The sequence below is a fragment of the Triticum urartu genome, unplaced genomic scaffold (assembly GCF_056163025.1).
Source record: "Triticum urartu cultivar PI428250 unplaced genomic scaffold, HENAU_Tu73 scaffold285, whole genome shotgun sequence".
In the NCBI taxonomy this organism is placed as follows: Eukaryota; Viridiplantae; Streptophyta; class Magnoliopsida; order Poales; family Poaceae; genus Triticum; species Triticum urartu.
In genome coordinates this window covers 14,246-37,590 of record NW_028260460.1, presented here as the reverse complement: position 1 = coordinate 37,590, position 23,345 = coordinate 14,246, and the positions used below count along the sequence as shown (strand labels likewise).

At 38.1% G+C, this 23,345-nt stretch overlaps 1 non-coding gene across 1 annotated transcript; it reads left to right on the top strand.

The window, feature by feature from the left end:
* Positions 1–8,330: 8,330 nt before the first annotated feature.
* Positions 8,331–8,402, top strand: TRNAR-UCU (transfer RNA arginine (anticodon UCU)). Its single transcript has one exon. It is a non-coding gene; the product is annotated as a tRNA-Arg (tRNA).
* Positions 8,403–23,345: the final 14,943 nt, after the last annotated feature.

Sequence of the window (23,345 nt, the reverse complement as noted above, 5' to 3'; positions counted from 1 at the left end):
TACTATCGAAATCAAAAATAGGGTATGAGACAATTAATAACTTTGAAAACACGAAATAGTTGATAACATAAGTTGTTGTTCAGAAATAGGAAAGTGGAATGAAATCCAGTCTTAGTCAAATATTTCATATCTCTTCGTGTCCAAGCAGAAGGAAAAGGATACAATTTGAGCTGAGCGGAAAATCCATATCTCTCTTATCCATTTAAAGCATATGGATTTAGAGTAGAGCATATGGATCAATCTATTTATAATTATAAGAATCGAATGTGTTTGTTTTTATGTTATTTTGTGAAGGAATGAAAACAATTCTATATAGAATGGGTTGGGAATTATGCCTAGATCCCGTGGAAATGGAAATTTCATTGATAAGACCTCCTCAATTGTAGCCAATATTTTATTGCGAATAATTCCGACAACCTCAGGAGAAAAAAAGGCATTTACTTATTATAGAGATGGTGCGATTTGACTCTTTTTTTTGCTTTTTTTTAGCCCTACCTATACCTCAGTCTTACGAAAAAGAGAGGGGGGTTGGCATAGAGAGAACCAAATTTGTAAAGCAAACAAACCCACGCTTCGGGAAGGTGAGGCGAACTAACAATTCCTTCCGTCGTGTATCCTCGATTGATGCGGCTTCAGATACTTCAATTGTAGATTTGAGTATTGAGCGAAAGGTTACACCTACAGGATATGGTATGGTATGGATTACAGGCCAATCCTACTCTATTAGTATCCGTAGGCAGCATAGGGGAGAAAAGCACTACACCTAGAAATAGGAATCAACAAGAGAAAAACTTTGTTAGAAATTACCCCTTTCCTGATCGGTATCAGGGCTGGGAAGAATGGTTGGGATAACAAACAACCATCAGGTTTGTACTTTGGATACCCCTATAACCATCAAAGATCGTTGAAGTAGCTAATTCCTCTAAATAGGAGGCGTTGAGAACAAAGAAATTATTGGAGCTATCGTTTTCCTCTAGCATTAATAGAATTCATTGGTGTTAAGAAAAACCTCTTGTGGGAAGGTTGGCTAGAGATTTCTTGGAAAAATACCAGCCCCTTTCGGTTCATAATGAGACGGGACTAATTCTATTTTGATTCTATAGATTATTTCGCTTAGTACTATTATGTACAGAAGGGAGGAGCCGTATGAGATGAAAACCTCATGTACGGTTTTGGAACGGAGATTTTTTGAATAGAATGAACGACCGTAACGGATGTTGGCTCAATCCGAAGGAAATTATGCGGAAGCTTTGCAAAATTATTATGAAGCTACGCGACTAGAAATCGATCCCTATGATCGAAGTTATATACTCTATAACATAGGCCTTATACACACAAGCAATGGAGAGCATACAAAGGCTTTGGAATATTATTTCCGGGCACTAGAACGAAACCCCTTCTTACCGCAAGCTTTTAATAATATGGCCGTGATCTGTCATTACGTGCGACTATCTCCACTATAGAAAGAAAAAAAAAAAAGAGAGGATCAAATTTTCTAGTAAATACTAGAAAAAAAGGGCTTTCTACATAGGGATCGTAAAAACAACGATTTTTCCCTATCAGCTGTAGGAAGGAAGGACACTTCACGAGAATCAAAAAACGAAGAAAGTATGGCCTATACTACTACTCTATGGATAAAGTTTCTCAAATTGATAGAGAAAGCACCGTAAAGATCAATTAGTGAGCGACTGGGTCGATACAACTAAAAAAAACTGCTTACTTATCCCATGATATGGGGCAAAATTTAGGAATCCGCTTATGTAATAGAGCCGATCCACTAAGGGATTAAGCAGCGGTGTAGTATCAGATCCCAAAGATAGTAAGTTCTTTTTTCTTTCTTATGGAAAAAAGTCTTTTTCAAGGATTCTATAGAGATTTCATATATGAAACCGGGATAGTTACCTCTCAGAAAATTTGAACGAAGGCTCTATATCTATCTATGCTTCATTCTTCTGAAGGTGGGAAAAAAGATCAAACTGATTATTGATAAAAATTAGGGTTTGAAACTTAGGTAATTAATTTCTTCTGCTTAACCCAAGAACAAATTGGATCGATTTTTGATAAATCGAATTCAGTTAAGATAGGGGAAATTCAGATAGCAATTTCTGAGCCGTATGAGGTAGGAAACTCTCAAGTACGGTTCTAAGGGAAGGAACTTCCTATTCCGACCGAGGAGAACAGGCCATTCTACAGGGTGATTCGGAAATTGCGGAAGCTTGGTTTGATCAAGCTGCTGAATATTGGAAACAAGCTATAGCGCTTACTCCGGGAAATTATATTGAAGCACAGAACTGGTTGAAGATTACGAAGCGCTTTGAATTTGAATAAGACCATGCTCCTTCTTTTTCATAAAATGGGTGGTTTGGTTGTTGATCCATTAATCAAATAAATTAGGTCGTAAGATCGAATCAAGAATTTCATTATATCCATTTCTTATACCTTCTATTTTATATGATATTTCATAAGAATAAACCATAGGGATAGGGTCTAGAATAGAAGTAATAAAGTGAATAAAAAGAGGGGGCAATCTAAATATTGCTAATATATTAGGACCATCTTATTAATAATTCTAATGAGTTATCTTGGAATTTAGAATCAAATAAAAAACCCTATATTATGCTCAAGGAAAGTAGATATAGATAGGAGCTTATGCCCTCAAAAAAAATACACTAGTTTCTTAAATTAAAAATAAAAAAGATTTTTTTCTTACGTCGAGAAATATTTGTTTTTCAAGATAAACAATGTCCGTTAGGCACCTAATCTTTATGTCATAATAGACCCGAACACTTGCCTCGGATTGACTTCAATATATAATTGCTCCAGTGAATAACTAAAAAAAAAATAGAAGGATGGTAGATAGTAAAGAAAAGAACTAATCACAATATCTATCTTTCAAAATCTATCTTTCAAAATCTATCTTTCAAAATATATATCTTTCAAAGATTCACTAAAAAGACAGTTGGCGGGTCTCTTTGTATGTCTTGTCCGGAAAGAGGAGGACTTAATGATTATTCGTTCGCCGGAACCAGAAGTAAAAATTGTTGTGGATAGGGATCCTGTAAAAACATCTTTTGAGGAATGGGCCAGACCCGGCCATTTCTCAAGAACACTAGCTAAGGGCCCTGATACTACCACTTGGATCTGGAACCTACATGCTGATGCTCACGATTTCGATAGTCATACTGGTGATTTGGAGGAGATTTCTCGAAAAGTCTTTAGTGCTCATTTCGGGCAACTTTCCATTATCTTTCTTTGGTTGAGTGGCATGTACTTTCATGGCGCCCGTTTTTCCAATTATGAAGCATGGCTAAGTGATCCTACTCACATTGGACCCAGTGCTCAGGTAGTTTGGCCTATAGTAGGGCAAGAAATATTGAATGGTGATGTAGGCGGGGGTTTCCGAGGAATCCAAATAACCTCTGGTTTTTTTCAGCTTTGGCGAGCATCTGGAATAACTAGTGAATTACAACTCTATTGTACTGCAATTGGTGCATTGATTTTTGCAGCGTTAATGCTTTTTGCTGGTTGGTTCCATTATCACAAAGCCGCTCCCAAATTGGCCTGGTTCCAAGATGTAGAATCCATGTTGAATCACCACTTAGCGGGATTATTAGGACTTGGGTCTCTTTCTTGGGCGGGGCACCAAATTCATGTATCTTTACCAATTAACCAATTTCTTGACGCTGGGGTGGATCCTAAAGAGATACCACTTCCTCATGAATTTATCTTGAATCGGGACCTTTTGGCTCAACTTTATCCTAGTTTTGCCGAAGGAGCAACCCCTTTTTTCACTTTAAATTGGTCCAAATACGCAGAATTTCTGACTTTTCGCGGAGGACTAGATCCAGTAACCGGTGGTCTCTGGCTGACCGATATTGCGCACCATCATTTAGCTATTGCTATTCTTTTCCTAATCGCAGGTCATATGTATAGGACCAATTGGGGTATTGGCCATGGACTTAAAGATATTTTGGAGGCTCACAAGGGCCCATTTACAGGACAAGGCCATAAGGGTCTTTATGAAATCTTAACAACGTCATGGCATGCTCAATTATCTCTTAACCTAGCTATGCTAGGCTCTACAACCATTGTTGTAGCTCATCATATGTATTCTATGCCTCCCTATCCATACCTAGCTACTGACTATGGTACACAACTTTCCTTGTTCACACACCACATGTGGATTGGCGGATTTCTAATAGTCGGTGCTGCTGCACATGCAGCAATTTTTATGGTAAGAGACTATGATCCAACTACTCGATACAACGATCTATTAGATCGCGTCCTTAGACACCGCGATGCAATCATATCCCACCTTAACTGGGTATGTATATTTCTAGGTTTTCACAGTTTTGGCTTGTACATTCATAATGATACCATGAGTGCTTTAGGCCGTCCACAAGATATGTTTTCGGATACTGCCATACAATTACAACCTATCTTTGCTCAATGGGTACAAAATATCCATGCTACTGCGCCTGGCGTAACAGCTCCTGGTGCAACAACAAGTACTAGCTTAACGTGGGGAGGCGGCGAGTTAGTAGCAGTAGGTGGCAAAGTGGCTTTGTTACCTATTCCATTAGGAACCGCAGATTTTTTAGTCCATCACATTCATGCATTTACCATACATGTGACTGTATTAATACTTTTGAAAGGTGTTTTATTTGCTCGGAGTTCCCGTTTGATACCCGATAAAGCAAATCTAGGTTTTCGCTTTCCTTGCGATGGGCCTGGCCGAGGGGGAACATGTCAAGTATCCGCCTGGGATCATGTTTTCTTAGGTTTATTCTGGATGTACAATGCAATTTCGGTAGTCATTTTCCATTTCAGTTGGAAAATGCAGTCGGATGTTTGGGGTACTATAAGTGATCAAGGGGTGGTAACTCATATTACAGGGGGAAACTTTGCACAGAGTTCCATTACGATTAATGGGTGGCTTCGAGATTTCTTGTGGGCACAGGCATCGCAAGTCATTCAGTCTTATGGTTCTTCATTATCTGCATATGGTCTTTTTTTCTTAGGTGCTCATTTTGTCTGGGCCTTCAGTTTAATGTTTTTATTCAGCGGCCGTGGTTATTGGCAAGAACTCATTGAATCTATCGTTTGGGCTCATAACAAATTAAAAGTTGCTCCTGCTACTCAGCCTAGAGCCTTGAGCATTATACAAGGACGCGCTGTAGGAGTAACCCATTACCTTCTGGGTGGAATTGCCACGACATGGGCATTCTTCTTAGCGAGAATTATTGCAGTAGGATAGTGGCTAGGAGGATTTGAAAGGCATTATGGAATTAAGATTTCCCAGGTTTAGCCAAGGCTTAGCTCAGGACCCCACTACTCGTCGTATTTGGTTTGGTATTGCTACCGCACATGATTTCGAAAGTCATGATGATATTACTGAAGAACGTCTTTATCAGAACATTTTTGCTTCTCACTTTGGGCAATTAGCAATAATCTTTCTATGGACGTCCGGAAATCTGTTTCATGTAGCTTGGCAAGGAAATTTTGAATCATGGATACAGGATCCTTTACACGTAAGACCTATTGCTCATGCGATTTGGGATCCTCATTTTGGTCAACCCGCTGTGGAAGCCTTTACTCGAGGAGGTGCTGCTGGTCCAGTGAATATTGCTTATTCTGGAGTTTATCAGTGGTGGTATACAATAGGATTACGCACCAATGAGGATCTTTATACTGGAGCTCTTTTTCTATTATTTCTTTCTACGCTGTCCTTAATAGCGGGTTGGTTACATCTACAACCCAAATGGAAACCAAGCCTTTCGTGGTTCAAAAACGCGGAATCTCGTCTCAATCATCATTTGTCAGGACTTTTCGGGGTAAGTTCTTTGGCTTGGACAGGACATTTAGTTCATGTTGCTATTCCCGCATCCAGGGGGGAGTACGTTCGATGGAATAATTTCTTAGATGTATTACCCTATCCCCAGGGGTTGGGACCCCTTTTGACGGGTCAATGGAATCTTTATGCCCAAAACCCTGATTCGAGTAATCATTTATTTGGTACCGCTCAAGGAGCGGGAACTGCCATTCTAACTCTTCTTGGGGGATTCCATCCACAAACACAAAGTTTGTGGCTGACCGATATGGCTCACCATCATTTAGCTATTGCATTTATTTTTCTCATTGCCGGTCACATGTATCGAACTAACTTCGGAATTGGGCACAGTATTAAAGATCTTTTAGAAGCGCATACTCCTCCGGGGGGTCGATTAGGGCGTGGGCATAAGGGCCTTTATGACACAATCAACAATTCGATTCATTTTCAGTTAGGTCTTGCTCTAGCTTCTTTAGGGGTTATTACTTCCTTAGTAGCTCAACATATGTACTCTTTACCTCCTTATGCATTCATAGCACAAGACTTTACTACTCAAGCTGCTTTATATACTCATCACCAATATATTGCAGGGTTCATCATGACAGGGGCTTTTGCTCATGGAGCTATTTTTTTCATTAGGGATTACAATCCGGAACAGAATGAGGATAATGTATTGGCAAGAATGTTAGACCATAAAGAAGCTATCATATCTCATTTAAGTTGGGCTAGCCTCTTTCTAGGATTCCATACCTTGGGCCTTTATGTTCATAACGACGTCATGCTTGCTTTTGGTACTCCAGAAAAGCAAATCTTGATCGAACCTATATTTGCCCAATGGATACAATCTGCTCATGGCAAGACGACATATGGGTTCGATATACTCTTATCTTCAACGAATGGCCCCGCTTTCAATGCGGGTCGAAGCCTATGGTTGCCCGGATGGTTGAATGCTGTTAATGAGAATAGTAATTCGCTTTTCTTAACAATAGGACCTGGGGATTTCTTGGTTCATCATGCTATTGCTCTAGGTTTGCATACAACTACATTGATTTTAGTAAAGGGCGCTTTAGATGCACGCGGTTCCAAATTAATGCCAGATAAAAAGGATTTTGGATATAGTTTTCCTTGTGACGGCCCAGGGCGCGGCGGTACTTGTGATATTTCTGCTTGGGACGCATTTTATTTGGCAGTTTTCTGGATGTTAAATACCATTGGGTGGGTTACTTTTTATTGGCATTGGAAACATATCACATTATGGCAGGGCAACGTTTCACAATTTAATGAATCCTCCACTTATTTGATGGGATGGTTAAGAGATTACCTATGGTTAAACTCTTCACAACTTATCAATGGATATAATCCTTTTGGGATGAATAGTTTATCGGTATGGGCGTGGATGTTCTTATTTGGACATCTTGTTTGGGCTACTGGATTTATGTTCTTAATTTCCTGGCGGGGGTATTGGCAGGAATTAATTGAGACTTTAGCATGGGCTCATGAACGCACACCTTTAGCTAATTTAATTCGCTGGAGAGATAAGCCCGTGGCTCTTTCCATTGTGCAAGCAAGATTGGTTGGATTAGCTCACTTTTCCGTGGGTTATATATTCACTTATGCAGCTTTCTTGATTGCCTCAACATCAGGCAAGTTTGGTTAATTTAGTTTGTTTTTTTGTACTGTATCAGCACCTAGTTCATTACTCTTGATAGAGAGGGAGGATCTGCCTTTTTAGATTTCTTTTTCTATTTATTTTTCCATCTAGGATTAGAACCGTATACTTGGTAATAATAGCAACGACACATTATGGCAAAAAAAAGTTTGATTCAGAGGGAGAAGAAGCGGCAGAAATTAGAACAGAAATATCATTTGATTCGTCAATCTTTAAAAAAAAAGATAAGAAGCAAAGTTTCTCCCTTGAGTTTGAGTGAAAAAACGAAAATGCGAGAAAAATTGCAATCCCTACCGCGTAATAGTGCACCTACACGCCTTCATCGACGTTGTTTTTTGACCGGAAGACCTAGAGCTAACTATCGACATTTTGGGCTATCCGGACACGTACTTCGAGAAATGGTTTATGAATGTTTGTTACCGGGTGCAACAAGATCCAGTTGGTAAGGATAAAATACCCTTTCGTATTTGTATGGATTTCTGGAATTGATAATCATAGAGGAGCCCTCTTTACCATTCTGTATAAATGGACTATTCTATTTGTATAGATATTGGTAGAGGGGCGTATCCAACCCTCTTTTATCCACTAGTTACCCCTCTTTAGTTTAAGAGTATAGAGCAGTTTGGTAGCTCATAAGGCTCATAACCTTGGGGTTGCGGGTTCGATTCCCACTACCGCCTCCATACTCCTTCTTTATGATATATGCATGATATAATATATACATCATGCATTTGTATCTGGATTTTTTGATTTCCTAAAAGAGTTTTGGTCTAACAGTTTTTTCTCGGAAGAAGCAAAAAAATAAAAGAAAGAATAAAATATGAAAGAAAAGCGTCCATTGTCTAATGGATAGGACAGAGGTCTTCTAAACCTTTGGTATAGGTTCAAATCCTATTGGACGCAATCTTATTTCTATCTATTCTTTAAATAACTATACTAAACTAAAAACAAAGAAAACTTTTTTGCATGATTCAAATGAAAAAGCTTTCTCAACGATTCCTATTCTACTAACAAGAGTAGACATGCAAAATTTATTTGTTACTGAAGAGAAAACCGTTCCAGCTGTTCCTGAATAGCTTCCTTCAAAAGGATTTCCGCTTGCTCGGTGAATGTCTTGCTAGAAGATATAATTTCTTGGAATTGAGGTTTAGTATCTTTTAGATGTTTACGTAACTCATCCAGAAATTTATTTACCTGTTCAATTTCTAACGAATCAAGATATCCTCTTGTTCCGGTATAAATAGTAGCTATCTGCTCTTCCACTGGGAGAGGATTTGCCTGGGATTGTTTAAGCAATTCCCTTAATCGTCGACCCCTTGCCAATTGATTCTGACTTGTTTTATCGAGAGCAGAGGCGAATTGTGCAAAGGCTTGTAACTCTGCGAATTGCGCTAGTTCCAATTTTGATTTGCCAGCTACTTGTTTCATGGCTTTAATTTGAGCCGCGGATCCTACTCTGGAAACAGAAATACCCACATTAATAGCGGGTCGAATTCCGGCATTGAATAGATCCGCAGATAAGAATATTTGTCCATCTGTAATGGAGATTACATTAGTAGGAATATAGGCGGAAACGTCTCCAGATTGAGTCTCAACTATTGGTAAAGCGGTCATACTTCCTTCGCCTAAAAGAGAATTTAATTTAGCGGCTCTTTCTAAAAGGCGTGAATGCAAATAAAAAACATCCCCTGGATAAGCCTCACGTCCGGGAGGTCTTCTTAATAGAAGGGACATTTGGCGATAAGCTTGTGCCTGTTTGGAGAGATCATCATAAATTATTAAAGTATGCCGTTCGCGGTACATAAAATACTCAGCCAGGGCTGCTCCCGTATAAGGAGCGAGGTATTGTAATGTAGCAGGTGAATCCGCCATTTCAGCTACTACAATAGTGTATTCCATGGCCCCCTCCTCATGGAAAGTAGTTACTACTTGAGCTACGGAGGATGCTCTTTGACCGATAGCTACATAAACACATATTACACCTTGCCCTTTTTGATTGAGAATTGTATCTGTGGCTACTGCTGTTTTGCCAGTCTGTCTGTCCCCAATAATTAACTCTCGCTGACCGCGCCCTATAGGGATCATCGAATCGATAGCAATAAGCCCTGTTTGAAGAGGTTCGTATACGGAACGCCTGGAAATTATACTTGGAGCAGGAGATTCAATTAAGCGAGATTCGGAAGCTATAATTTCGCCTTTCCCATCAATAGGTTTAGCCAGAGCATTTACAACACGACCCAAGTAAGCCTCACTCACGGGTATCTGAGCAATTCTTCCTGTTGCTTTTACAAAACTTCCCTCTTGTATCATCAACCCATCGCCCATTAATACAATCCCAACATTTTTGGATTCCAAATTCAGAGCAATACCCCTAGTACCTTCTGCAAATTCGACTAATTCACCTGACATTATTTCACCAAGACCTATAATACGAGCAATCCCATCCCCCACTTGAACTACGCGACCTATATTCTCAATCCCTACTTTCCTATTATATTGTTCAATACGTTCGCGGAGAATTTTATGAATTTCGTCGACTCGAAGGGTTGCCATTAGTGTTTCTTGACTCTTTTTTCGGAAGCAAGGGGAAAAATAATGCCTAAATTCTAAACGAAAGTAGAAGTTCAAGGCCTAATTAATTTAATTATTTCTTCCATTCCAGGGACCCGAGAATGCCAATATTAGCACGAATCGTACGGAAATGTAACTCGGTATTCAAACAACTATTCAGAGTTCCTAGAGCTCCTTGTACGGCCTGTTGGAAAACCCGCTGTCGGACCTGATTCATTGCCCTTTGTTTTTCAAAATAAAGGGTTTCGTTTTTAGACTTTTCCAATTGTTCCAAACTAATAGAAGTAGCATTAATCAAATTTGCTTTTTCTCGTTCTATCTCAGAGTATCCATTCATTCGATACTCATCCGCTTCTAGTTCGACTTTCTGTAATCGAATCCGAGCTTTTTCGAGTTGCTCAATGGTCCCTCTACGCAATTCTTCTGAATTTCGAATAGTACTCAAGATCCTCTGTTTTCGATTATCTAATAAATCTTTTAATGAAAGTAGATTATTTTGTAAGTTTACAACTTTTATGATCTCTTCCCGAACCAAACATGAATCTTTCGATTCATTTGGCTCTCACGCTCCTTTTTTTTTTTCTATAGCTATTTCCATATCTTTTTTTTAAGTAATGAGCCTATCCTCTATCTTCTTTTTTATGTTTATATTTCAATATACCGAAACCTATATAAGACTAGATAAATATTAAGAGGACTCTTCCGCCTAGATAAAAATATATCATGGTCAGCAAAGTTGTTTCTTTATTTTTATTTGCCCTCTAGTTAATAATTTCAATTTCATTAAGAAAAACTAACTAAATAAATGGAAAATGAAAATTAATAGAATTCTTTTTTATTTTTTTTTTCTTCAAATCCAAAAAATTTCTCTTTTTTATACATAGGTCGTCGATTCGGCATTGGTTAAAAAAGGGCAGGGTGCCCCCTTTTTTTTCTAGTAAATAGTTCAAACCATTTTATCGATATGAGTGTTCTATATCAGATAAATTTTACATTAGCTATTTCCCGTTTAAATTGGTACTAATACTAATATAGTTGTAGAAAGAGTACCTCTTTTTGCCTGGACTTCAAGCAGTTTAGCTTTAACCGTGTTAATGGTCTCACATTCTTGGTTTATAGAGAATCAAAGTTGATTTACCAATGAGTCGCGAAATGCTATGGTTCTTCCATATGATTTCTGAATTTATTCAGAAGTAATTCGTCGAGATCGTGCACCCTTTTCTTATTTATCCGAAAAATACTAAAAAATATTATAAAGTGCAGCCGGATAGATCCAATCTATTCTTGAAATAGACAACTCGCACACACTCCCTTTCCAAAAAAAATCAAAACACCAACCACTACAGTTAGATTTATTAGATTTGTTGCTAAAATATCGGTATTAAGCCCGAAACTGCCAGCGGATGGCCAGTGAGCTAAAAAAACGAAAGAATGGGTTACATTTTTCATATGCTCTCCTCTTATAGATAGGACGAACAAAGAACAAAGTTTTTCGATCACTTACTTCGCTCGCCCTTTTTTGATCGGTTTTTTTAATGCAAATAGATTCAATCTAGTAATTTCTTTTAGATTAAGTCTTACGTCTTGTTTGACCGGTGAAAGACTTCCTTTGTTGAAATGTTCTGTTCCCAAAATTCCTAAAATAAAAGGAAAAAACTTTCCACTTTCCTAAACTAAGGACGGGAAATAAGAAGGTGAGCATATCTTCTAAATTAATAATACTCAACTCAGCCCTTCCTAGAATGGGGTATTATCTGTCCCGATAAATAGATAATTCCAGGAGTAATAAATAGGAGTAAATTAAATAAAGTATTGATATAATTGGAATTGTGGAAGCAAATACCAATTTACTAAAAAAAGAAAAAAGTATCTAATCGAAATCGAAAGAATTTTTTTTTTAAGATTAAACAAAAGGGTTCGCAAATAAAAGCGCTAGTGCCACAACTAGTCCATAAATTGTTAAAGCTTCCATAAAAGCTAGACTAAGCAATAAAGTACCTCGTATTTTACCTTCTGCTTCTGGCTGTCTCGCAATACCTTCTACAGCTTGTCCTGCAGCAGTACCATTGACCAACTCCAGGTCCAATAGAAGCAAGCCCTACGGCCAATCCAGCAGCAATAACAGAAGCAGCAGCAATTAGTGGATTCATGGTGAGTAGTTCCTCGTGTCAAAAAAAAGAAATGGTTAAGGATACAATCAACCAATAAATTCTTACTTCTAAGCTCTATTGGGGAGAAGTAAAGTAACTAAAAAGTACAAATTGAAATCAAATTGAAATGATAATGTGAATTGTCCGAACTACATAGAAGGGAATTCCATATCCATATATCGGATTAGATAATGAATCTAACCTAGGAATATATAATATAATATCCTATATATATACATTTGTTTCTTCTATTTTGTTTGCATATTTTCTCATTTTCTATTGAATCGGATTCTAAAATCATTGCTTAAAGTGGAAACCTGCATAAAAGAGGACTCCACTTATAGACATTAAGGATATTATAGTATAGATCTAGCCTGACTCCACCCTCCTTAATGCATATATACTTTGAAAATTCCATAATATAGTCTATTCTATTCTCTCTCCTACAACTCTAGGCTATATATTCATACGCATTTCTAACTATTTTTTTGCAACCAAGCAGATTATCTGGAACCATGCATGAATTGAGCTAAGCTGCAAAAAAAAAAAATACTATTTCCAAAAAGAGTCAATTCAATGATGACCCTCCATGGATTCACCTATATAGGCTGCGGCTAATGTTGCAAAAATAAGAGCTTGAATACCGCTTGTAAATAATCCAAGAAACATGACCGGTATAGGGATTACTAAGGGGACTAAAGAAACAAGAACAACAACGACTAATTCATCCGCCAATATATTCCCGAAAAGTCGAAAGCTAAGCGATAATGGTTTTGTGAAATCTTCTAGGATGTTAATTGGTAAAAGGATTGGAGTTGGTTTAATATATTTCTCGAAATAGCTCAATCCTTTTTTGCTAAGACCAGCATAAAAATATGCCGCTGACGTGAGTAAAGCTAAAGCAACAGTAGTATTTATATCATTCGTGGGCGCTGCTAATTCCCCATGGGGTAACTCTATAATTTTCCAAGGTAAAAGAGCACCCGACCAATTCGAAACAAAAATAAAAAGGAACATAGTTCCAATAAAGGGAACCCAGGGACCATATTCTTCTCCAATCTGAGTTTTGCTCAAGTCTCGAATAAACTCAAGGACATATTCAAAAAAATTCTGACCGTCGGTCGGGATGGTTTGTGGATTCCGAACAGCTATGACAACTGAACCTAGCAAGATAGTAATTACGACCCAAGAAGTGATGAGTACTTGGGCATGAATTTGGAAACCTCCTATTTGCCAATAGAAGTGTTGGCCTACTTCTACACCCGATATATCGTATAACCCCTTGAGTGTTTTAATGGAACAAGGTATAATATTCATATTGTCCTCTGATAAAAATTGAACTTCAAAAAAGGAATTCTTTTGATTCAACCATCTCTTTCTCAACTCAGCAACTTGAAGTATTAATCTTATATTTAGGATACCAAGAAAGCACATCAGATCATAATATATATCAATACCCTCTAATATATATCAATATTCCCCTTCTTTTTTCTATGCAAAAAAAATTCTATGCAAAAAAAAAGATATAGTAAAGTAAGTGATTCCATAAATTTACGCAGTTGCCCAAGAATTCACTATATATTCTTAATCAACGATTTCTTATATAGAGAGAACGGCCCTCACAAATTGAAAATACTAATTTGTTAAGAATCAATCGAATTGAAGTCATAGTGTCATCGTTGGCTGGAATCGATATATTCGCGAGATCCGGGTCACAATTTGTATCGACTAAAGAAATAGTAGGAATCCCCAAAATGGCACATTCCCGAAGAGCTATATACTCTTTTTGCTGATCAAGGACGATCACAATGTCTGGCAATCTCGTCATATATTTGATCCCGCCGAGATACCTTTGCAAAGTAGATAATTTTCTCTTCAAGATTGCCACATCTCTTTTTGGGAGATGGTGGAATTTTCCCATTTTTTCTTCTGCTCTTAAGTCTCTAAATTGAGAAAGTCTAGTTTTCGTAATCGACCAATTCGTTAACATACCACTGAACCACTTTTTATTAACATAATGACAACGAGCCCTTATTGCAGCTGATGCTACTAAATCTGTTGCTCTTTTTTTGGTACCAACAATTAAGAAACTTTTTCCCTGACTTGCTGCATCAAAAACTAAATCACAAGCTTCTGATAAAAAACGAGCCGTTCTAGCGAGATTTATAATATGAGTACCTTTACGCTTTGCCGAAATGTAAGGGGCCATTTTAGGATTCCATTTCTTAATACCATGACCAAAATGAACTCCTGCTTCTATCATCTCTTTCAAATTAATGTTCCAATATCTTCTTGTCATTTTTTCCACACTTCCTTTTTTTTAATCCTACCATTCCATTACGGAATTTAGTTCTTTTTGAAGATTAAGAAAGATCCGAAATAGCTTGAAATAAATAATAATTGTTCCGAGAGAACCTTGTACTAAGATAAGAGTTGGCCATTGATACATGGTATAAACATAACCACCTTAATGAATTAACTGACTTGTTTTACTTATTAAAATAAAAATCTTAAAAATCTAAAATTTGACCTGTTAGTGTTCTAAGTTCAAAAGTCTAGTAAAGTAAAAAATATTTTTATGGGGGTTCTTATGTCTCATAAAAATTGTTTGTTACGTCAGAATCTGAAGAAACTAATTCTGTATGGAGAAACAAAAAATCTCTCATTTCCGACGCGAATAGATTTTTTTTTTTTATTTCGAAATAAAGGTTCTTGTCTTGTGGGGAACGATGCACAAATTTTTGGAATCCGGTACCAACAGGTATAATCCCCCCCAGAACTACGTTTTCTTTCAAGCCTTTCAACCAATCAATGCGACCTCGTAGGGCAGCTTTTGCTAAAACTCGAGCAGTTTCTTGAAAACTTGCTTCAGATATGAAACTTTGGGTATTCAGGGAAGCCCTTGTTATTCCCAATAAGATTGCCCGATAATAGATCGATTCATCCAAAGCTCGTCCTGCTCGTTCCGCTCGCAATAGTCCGATTAATTCCCCAGGCGAAAAAACATTAGACATTCCATCTTCGGAAACCCGCACTTTTGATGTTACTTGGCGTATAATAATCTCTATATGTCTATTATGGATCTGTACCCCTTGGGATCGATAAACCTTTTGGATTTTATTAACCAAAGAGATACGACTTTGGGCTATGGTTAGCTCAGCTCCAATCAAGAATCCCCAAGGGACCCCAAGAATTCTTGGTATACGCTCATTCCAATCCTCAATTCTCCTTTCGAGATTCGGGGATAATGAATCAATTGAACGCGCTTCAAAGATTTGTTCCACTTTTGGAAGACCTTGCGTTATGTCACTAGATCTCGATTTTTCATATATAAACGTAACTAACCTATCTCCCTTGTAAAGGATTTCTCCATAATGACCATTAACAGTTGCTCCTGTAGTGGCCAAATAAGGTTTAGCTGCTCTTATAACAAAGGAATTCATATTTACAATGAAAATTTGACCGGATTTTTTTATGTGCGATTTAAATAGACATACATTTTCACAAATAAATTGTCCAAGGTGAATTATTGCCAATGTCTCTTCCCAAGAATCATGATGGACAAAGTGACAATTCAAAAGGAATGGATCCAACATTATGTTACTATCGAAATTAGAAATCCTTTTATTTTCATCTATTAAAGAGTATTTAAGTTCTTGAAGTACTTGGAAGGTTTGTTTTAAATTGTCAACGAACAAATATTTTTTTAACAGGATTTTATTATGCGTTAGTAAATAGTAAGATGAAGAAAAATGCGATATACTAGCTACAATAGCGCCTAAGGGCCCAAAAATTTCTCGAATAGGAATTCTAGGATTCCATTCTTTTATCGCATTGGGATGTTTTGAATTCTTGAATAAACCAATTCGAGAACAGTTGGATGCCGACAAAATCATCAAAGAGTGGTATTCTTTATTTCGATTCAACAAAGTGCCAATAGCTTCTGGATGTTGGCTAAGTGATTCAATCTTCGCCTTGGAATAAAAAGAATTGATATTGGCGCGATCTAACCTATTATGGGGAATCGGTCCTGCACTTGTCCTACCATACCTTTTTCGTGTATACGAAATAGTGGACTTGACTAACTCAATTCTTAGGAAATCGCGAATAAGATCATTTGCTCTTACCTCAACAAGGGAAGCACCAGCCTTTTCTTTTTCTTCTTGTTCCCAATTCACTACTAAGCAAGTTCTAACAAATTGACTATTTGTGTGATAAATTCTTTGAGTTAACTTGCTATTTTCATGAGAAATAAAATTGACAAGTCGAATTTGGAGATTATTTTCTTCTTGCAAGAGATCCTGCGGGAAAAGTGTTGCTAAATTTCTTCCTTCGTCCATTTCATATGCCACTGTAGGGCGAACGGAAACAAAATACTTTTCCTTGCTCTTGAGAATTTTTTTCCGTTGAACATAGACCCAATTTTTCCTTTTTTTTGATTCCTTAGAATCTTTTTTTTGTCTTTCTGGCGGTATCAAACAGCCACCTAATATCTTATCCGCCTCTTCAGGAAAATGAATATCTCCGGAAAATATTTTGAGTTCCGTATGGCTTTTTTTTCTCTTCACTCGGACCAGTCCGCCTAGTCGACTTCTTGTATTTTTTGTGAGTTGTGTATTCACTCCAATAATACTATTGTCAAGTATCTTTAGGGATGAAGATCTCGGCAAGATATGAAGTTCTTGAAGAATGAAAAAAAACCGATCTACTTCTTTTTGGTATTTTAGACTAAATTCTTTTGTTCCTCGATGCTCAATCAAACCCTCTTTTTTTAAGATGGAATCTTCCTCTGGGCTCTCGTATTCGTCCTCTGAATCTTCTTCTGAGTCTTCCTCTAAAGTACCATATTTTTCCTCTGCGCTTTCCCCGGGGCTGCCATATTCGTCTTCTGAGTCTTCCTCTAGAGTTCCATATTCGTCCTCTTGGGTCCTATATTTGCTCTCTGGGCTCCCATATTCCTCTTCTGAGTCTTTCTCTAAAGTCCTATATTCGTTCTCTGGGTTCCCATATTCGTTTTCTGGGCTCCCATATTCGTCTTCTAGGGTTTCATATTCGTATTCGTCTTCTAGGATTCCATATTTAGATTCTTCTAGGGTTTCATATTCATATTCGTCCTCTCGGGTCCTGTATTCGTCTTCTAGGGTCTCATATTCCTCTTCTGAGTCTTCCGCTCGAGTCCTATATTCTTCTTCTAGGGTCCTATATCTAAATTTAACAATTCCTGAACCCTTTTTATCTTTTCTGTATCGGGGATCGTCAAAATAAGCAAAAATAGTATTTCTACGTAAAACACCCATAAGGGGGATTTCAATCGAAATCCCAAAACAGGATATTAGTTCTTTCTCTTGTTCTTGATGATATTGTAATGGAATGACGAACCTATTTCTTCGCTTTTTCGCCAACAAATCTGAATTATCTTGAAAAATAGAAGGATAGATAAAATTCCAATGGCCATTGGACATGATTCGATCCGACGTTGAATAATCAAGAATTTCCCTATCTTTTTTACCATAAGTATTCATTTGATCTTGATCCTTGTGGAGTGAAAAAGACGCTATACTGGATCTGCACATACTTACTGACAATATCCATAAATGGCTTGTTTTTGGTAATCGGCGAAGATTACCATATTGATATTCGGGCGCATGGTAAACATCAGTACTCCAGTGCATTTCGCCGTCTGATTCAGAATAAATATGCTTTTGTACCCTTTCTTTAAAATGTAAAGTGGACGTTCCGGCACGAATCTCCGCAATTACTTGTTCGGATTTTACATATTGATCATTTTGCACTAGAATCAAGCTTTTTGAGAGGAATATTCACACTATATAGAATATCTTGACTCTGAATAGTTACATGCAAGTCTATATAACATAGAAAAGCAGGCTGCCCATGACGGGTACGTGTGGGGTGAACCAAATTCTCATTGAATTTTATTTTTCCATTCGAAGGGGATCGTACAAGGTCGGCAGTACCCCCTGTGAATACTCCGCCAGTATGAAAAGTTCTTAATGTTAGTTGAGTCCCTGGCTCCCCAATTGATTGACCTGCAATAATACCTACGGCTTCTCCCAATTCGACCAGATCACTATGAGTAGGACTCCGGCCATAGCATAATTGACAGATCCAAGAAGTGCTTCGGCAAGTAAAGGGGGTTCTAATATATATTGGTTGTGCTCGAAATGGTTGTGCTCGAAAGGCAGTTATGAATCGATTGACTAATCCAATTCCAATATCTTGATTTCGCGCGGCAATGCATCGTGAACCGATATATATATCGTCTGCTAATACACGACCAATTAGTGTTTGGACAAAAAGTTTTTCCGTCATCCCATTTTGAGGACTTACAGAAATACCTCGGATAGTACCACAATCTCTTCTACGCACAATAATATGTTGAACTACTTCAACAAGTCTACGTGTAAGATATCCAGCATCTGCTGTTCGCACAGCAGTATCTACAACCCCTTTGCGGGCTCCATAGCAGGAAATTATATATTCTGTCAAAGAAAGTCCCTCGCGTAAATTGCTTTGAATAGGTAAATCAATCATTTGTCCTTGAGGGTCCGACATTAATCCTCTCATACCTACTAATTGGTGTACTTGAGATGCATTTCCTCTGGCTCCTGAAAAAGACATTAGATAGACTGGATTAGAAGGATCCGTTATCCGAAAATTTGAATTCATTTCTTGTTTCAAATATTCACTTGTCGCATACCATATCTCAACAGATTGGCGTAATTTTTCTACCGCGTGTACAGCCCCATAATAATAGTGTTTCTCCAAAAGAAAACTCTGTTGTTCCGCGTCTTGGACTAACCATCCCTTAGAGGGTATTGTTAAAAGATCCTCGATTCCTAACGAAATCGATGTAGTAGTGGCTTGATGGAAGCCCAGAGTCTTTAGTTGATCCAGTATATGGGATGTATATCCCATTCCAAAATGATCTATTAATCTGCTAATAAGTCGTTTCATACCAGTTCCGTCTATCTCTTTATTATGAAAGACCAGATTGGCCCGTTCCGCCATACATAAGTACCCCCTTTTCGGCTGAGTAGGATTCGACAATTGCTGAGTAGGATTCGACAATGGGCCTGAGTCAGTGATTCGAAAATTTAATTAACTTAATTGCCTCAATCTCAATCTGGATTCGCGTGGCAAATAATGATGATACTAGGGAAATCGGAATGCCCCCCGAAAGGGGAGGGGCATCGCCGAATCTAACTTTCTTGTTTAGGTAGTGTATGAATAGGCCTGACTAAATCCTTGTATGGCTTCCTCTATTTCTCTATAAAAAGAAATATGACCAAGAGTGGTTCGAATGTATATCGAACGAATTTCTTTTTTTCTATTTCCCATTATTAGATAGTGGGCATAAATCTCATGATAAGTCCCCAAAGATTCATATTGAACTTCAATCGGAACTTCTCTTGACCCAATGACGCGTTGATCCAGGTTCCATCGTAGCCACAAGGGACTATCTAAACTGATTAGTTTTTGTCTATAAGCTCCCAGTGCATCATAAGAACTAGAAAAATGGGGTTCTTTATCTTTCCTATATTTAAAATTATTATTATTATTGTAATTTACTTTTAGATTTGGGTAGTTTCTGCAACTATTATATCTATTTGCACAAATACCTCGACGCTTTCCAATCGTTAATACATAAAGCCCGATAAGCATGTCTTGGGTTGGTACGCAAATAGGATCCCCAATAGCGGGAGATAAGAGATTCATATGAGAAAACATAAGTAAACGGGCTTCTGCCTGAGCTTCCAAGGATAAAGGTAGATGAACAGCCATTTGATCTCCATCAAAGTCCGCATTGAAACCCTTACACACTAATGGGTGTAAAGAAATAGTACGCCCCTCTACTAAAGTGGGTTGAAAGGCCTGTATGCCTAATCTATGCAGGGTAGGTGCTCTATTTAACAGTACAGGATGTCCCCGCATAACTTCTTGAAGTATTTCCCATACAATGGGTTCTTTTTCCCAAATTTTCCTTTTAGCAATCCTTACATTAGAAGTGGCGCGTTTCGTGATTAAATCGCGAATTACAAATAGCTGAAAAAGCTTTATTGCTATCTCTAGAGGTAATCCACATTGATGTAATGAAAGCGAAGGACCCACAACAATGACAGAACGCCCCGAGTAATCGACCCGTTTCCCAAGCAGAGTCTCGCGAAACCTTCCCTCTTTACCTTCAATTACATCTGAAAGTGATTTGTATACTTTATTGTGACCATCCCTCGTCGGTTGCCCGCGGGACCCACTATCAAGAAGTGTATCCACGGCTTCTTGTACCAATTTTTCCTGGCACATTACTAAATCTGCTGGCGCTAATTCACTTCTTTTTAATAGATAGGCAAGATTGTTGTTCCGACGGATAACTCTCTTATAAAGTTCATTAATGTCTGAAGTCACTACTTTATCTCCAGACCTATAAACAATAGGTCTCAATTCGGGAGGAAGAACCGGTAATAAGCACAAAACCATCCATTCTGGTTCTACATTTGTTTGAATAAAATGTTTCGCCAATTGCATGCGTCTAATCAAAAAAACTTTTCTTATTCGTCTTTTTCTATCTTCCCACTCATCTCCACTATACCCCTCGTCTTCTAATTCCTTCCATTCGACCAAAGAATTCTCTATAATAATTCGCAAATCCAAATCTGCTAATTGTTCTCTAATAGCACCTGCTCCTGTCGCAATTTCCCGATTTCGAAATGTTGCAAAGCCTGGGGTAGAAAAAAAGGGAGAAATGCTGTGGTTACAGGATGCAATTTCCTCTTCGAATAAACCTCGTAATCGTAAAAAAGTGGGTTTTTTAGTGCTGGGCCTAGCAAAAGAGAAATCGCCGTATACTAGGCCCTCCAACTTCTTAAGAGGTTTATCTAAAAGATTCGCGATATAACTAGGAAGACCTTTCAAATACCACACATGAGTCACGGGACATGCGAGTTTGATGTATCCCATTTGATATCTTCGTATCCGAGAATCCACAAATTCGACCCCGCATTTTTGGCAAAATCTTTCGTCTTCGTTTTCAGCTCCGCTCGCTCGAGAATTGCCACAAGCGCAAATCCCGCTTTTTATGGGTCCAAAGATTCTTTCGCAAAACAATCCATCTTTTTCTGGTTTATCGGTTTTATAATGAAAAGTAGAGGGCCTTGTGACTTCGCCAACGACTTCTCCATTAGGTAGGTTTTTGTTAGCCCAAGCCTTTATTTGTTGAGGGGAAACGAGTCCAATTTGAAGTTGTTGATGTTTATATTGGTCAATCATAAAATAGAAATAAGAAAAGAATTTATATTTATTCCGATCAAACTTCCTCCCTATTAACCTGGAAGTTCTTTTCAGATACAAGGAAATGATTCAGTTCTAGAGCCAAAGATCGTAGTTCTCGAACGAGCACTCGAAAAGATTCTGGAGGATCCTCATGATTAGGTATTCTTTTTCCCCAGATCGTAGCATTAAGTATTTCTTGGCGAGCTATAAGATGGTCAGATTTATAAGTAAGTATCTCTTGTAAAATATGAGCAACACCAAATCCTTCTAAAGCCCAAACTTCCATTTCTCCTACTCGTTGTCCCCCTTGCTTGGCTCTTCCTCTAACCGGTTGTTGTGTAACAAGTGAGTAGGGCCCAGTAGAACGCCCATGAATTTTCTCATCAACTTGATGAATTAATTTTAAGATATAGGACTTCCCTATTAGAACAGGTTGCTCAAAGGGGTCGCCTGTTCTTCCATCAAATATTCTGCTTTTTCCCGGGTACTCGGGTTCAAATACCCATGGATTTTTTGTTTCTTTACTGGCTTCATATAATTCTGAAAACACAAGTTTTCTTGAAGCCTCTTGCTCATATCTCTCATCAAAGGGTGCTATTCTATAATGTTTCTTTAGCAGATCCCCCGCTAATCCGAGCGAGCTTTCAAATATTTGTCCCACATTCATTCGGGAGGGTACTCCTAAGGGATTGAAGACCATATCAACGGGTGTTCCATCTTGCAAATAGGGCATATCTTGCCTAGGCAAAATTTTGGAAATGATCCCTTTATTCCCATGTCTTCCGGCTACTTTATCCCCAACTTTGATTTCACGTTTCTGTAAAATATATACACGAACCATTATGTCGAGCGGGTCCCTTTGGATCCATTTCACATCGATAACGCGCCCTCTTCCACCTATAGGTAATTTCAGAGAAGTTTCTTTTGAAGTGGAAACCTCAAGGCCAAATATGGCCCGTAATAATCCAGCTTCCGCGATATAAGATGATTCGCTCGCTATCTGAGGCGTTAATTTACCTACTAAAATATCACCAGTTTCTACCCAGGATCCCAACCTAACAACTCCATTTCTGTCCAAATTGCGGAGTAAATGTTCTTCTAGATGTGGTATTTCTTTAGTGATTTTTTCAGCGGAGCCCTGGCTTGTCGTATCCGTCTGAATTTCATATTTCCGGATGTGAAAAGAGGTATAAATATCTTCATATACCAAACGTTCGCTAATTAGTACTGCGTCTTCAAAATTGTAACCTTCCCATGGCATATAAGCTACTAATACGTTTTTTCCTAAAGCAAGTTCGCCCCCAATTGTAGCAGCTCCTTCTGCTAAAATTTGTCCTTTTTTAATGGATTTACCCCGTGGAACCCGGGGTTTTTGGTGCATACAAGTATTTTTGTTAGAGCGACGGTGGTTAACTAAAGGAATACTTATAGTCTTCCCACTACTTGATAAAAGTATCTTATGACTATCAGTAGAAATGATCTTTCCCTCGCGTTCGGCTATAATGGAAACCCTCGAATCTAGAGCTGTTTGGCGTTCCAATCCAGTTCCAACAATGCATTTCTCGGACCGAGAAAGCGGAACTGCTTGGCGCTGCATATTAGAACTCATTAAAGCCCGATTCGCATCATTGTGCTCAATAAAAGGAATGAGAGAACCCCCAATAGAAAAATATTGGAAAGGAAAAATACTTCTAACATGAATCTGTTCCCATGCAATAGTCAAGAATTCTTGACGGTATCTAGCCGGAACAACCTGTTCTTCCTGAATACCTTGATTCAAGGACAAAGAATTTCCTGCTGCTATCATATAATATTCATCTCTATTTGGTGATAGATA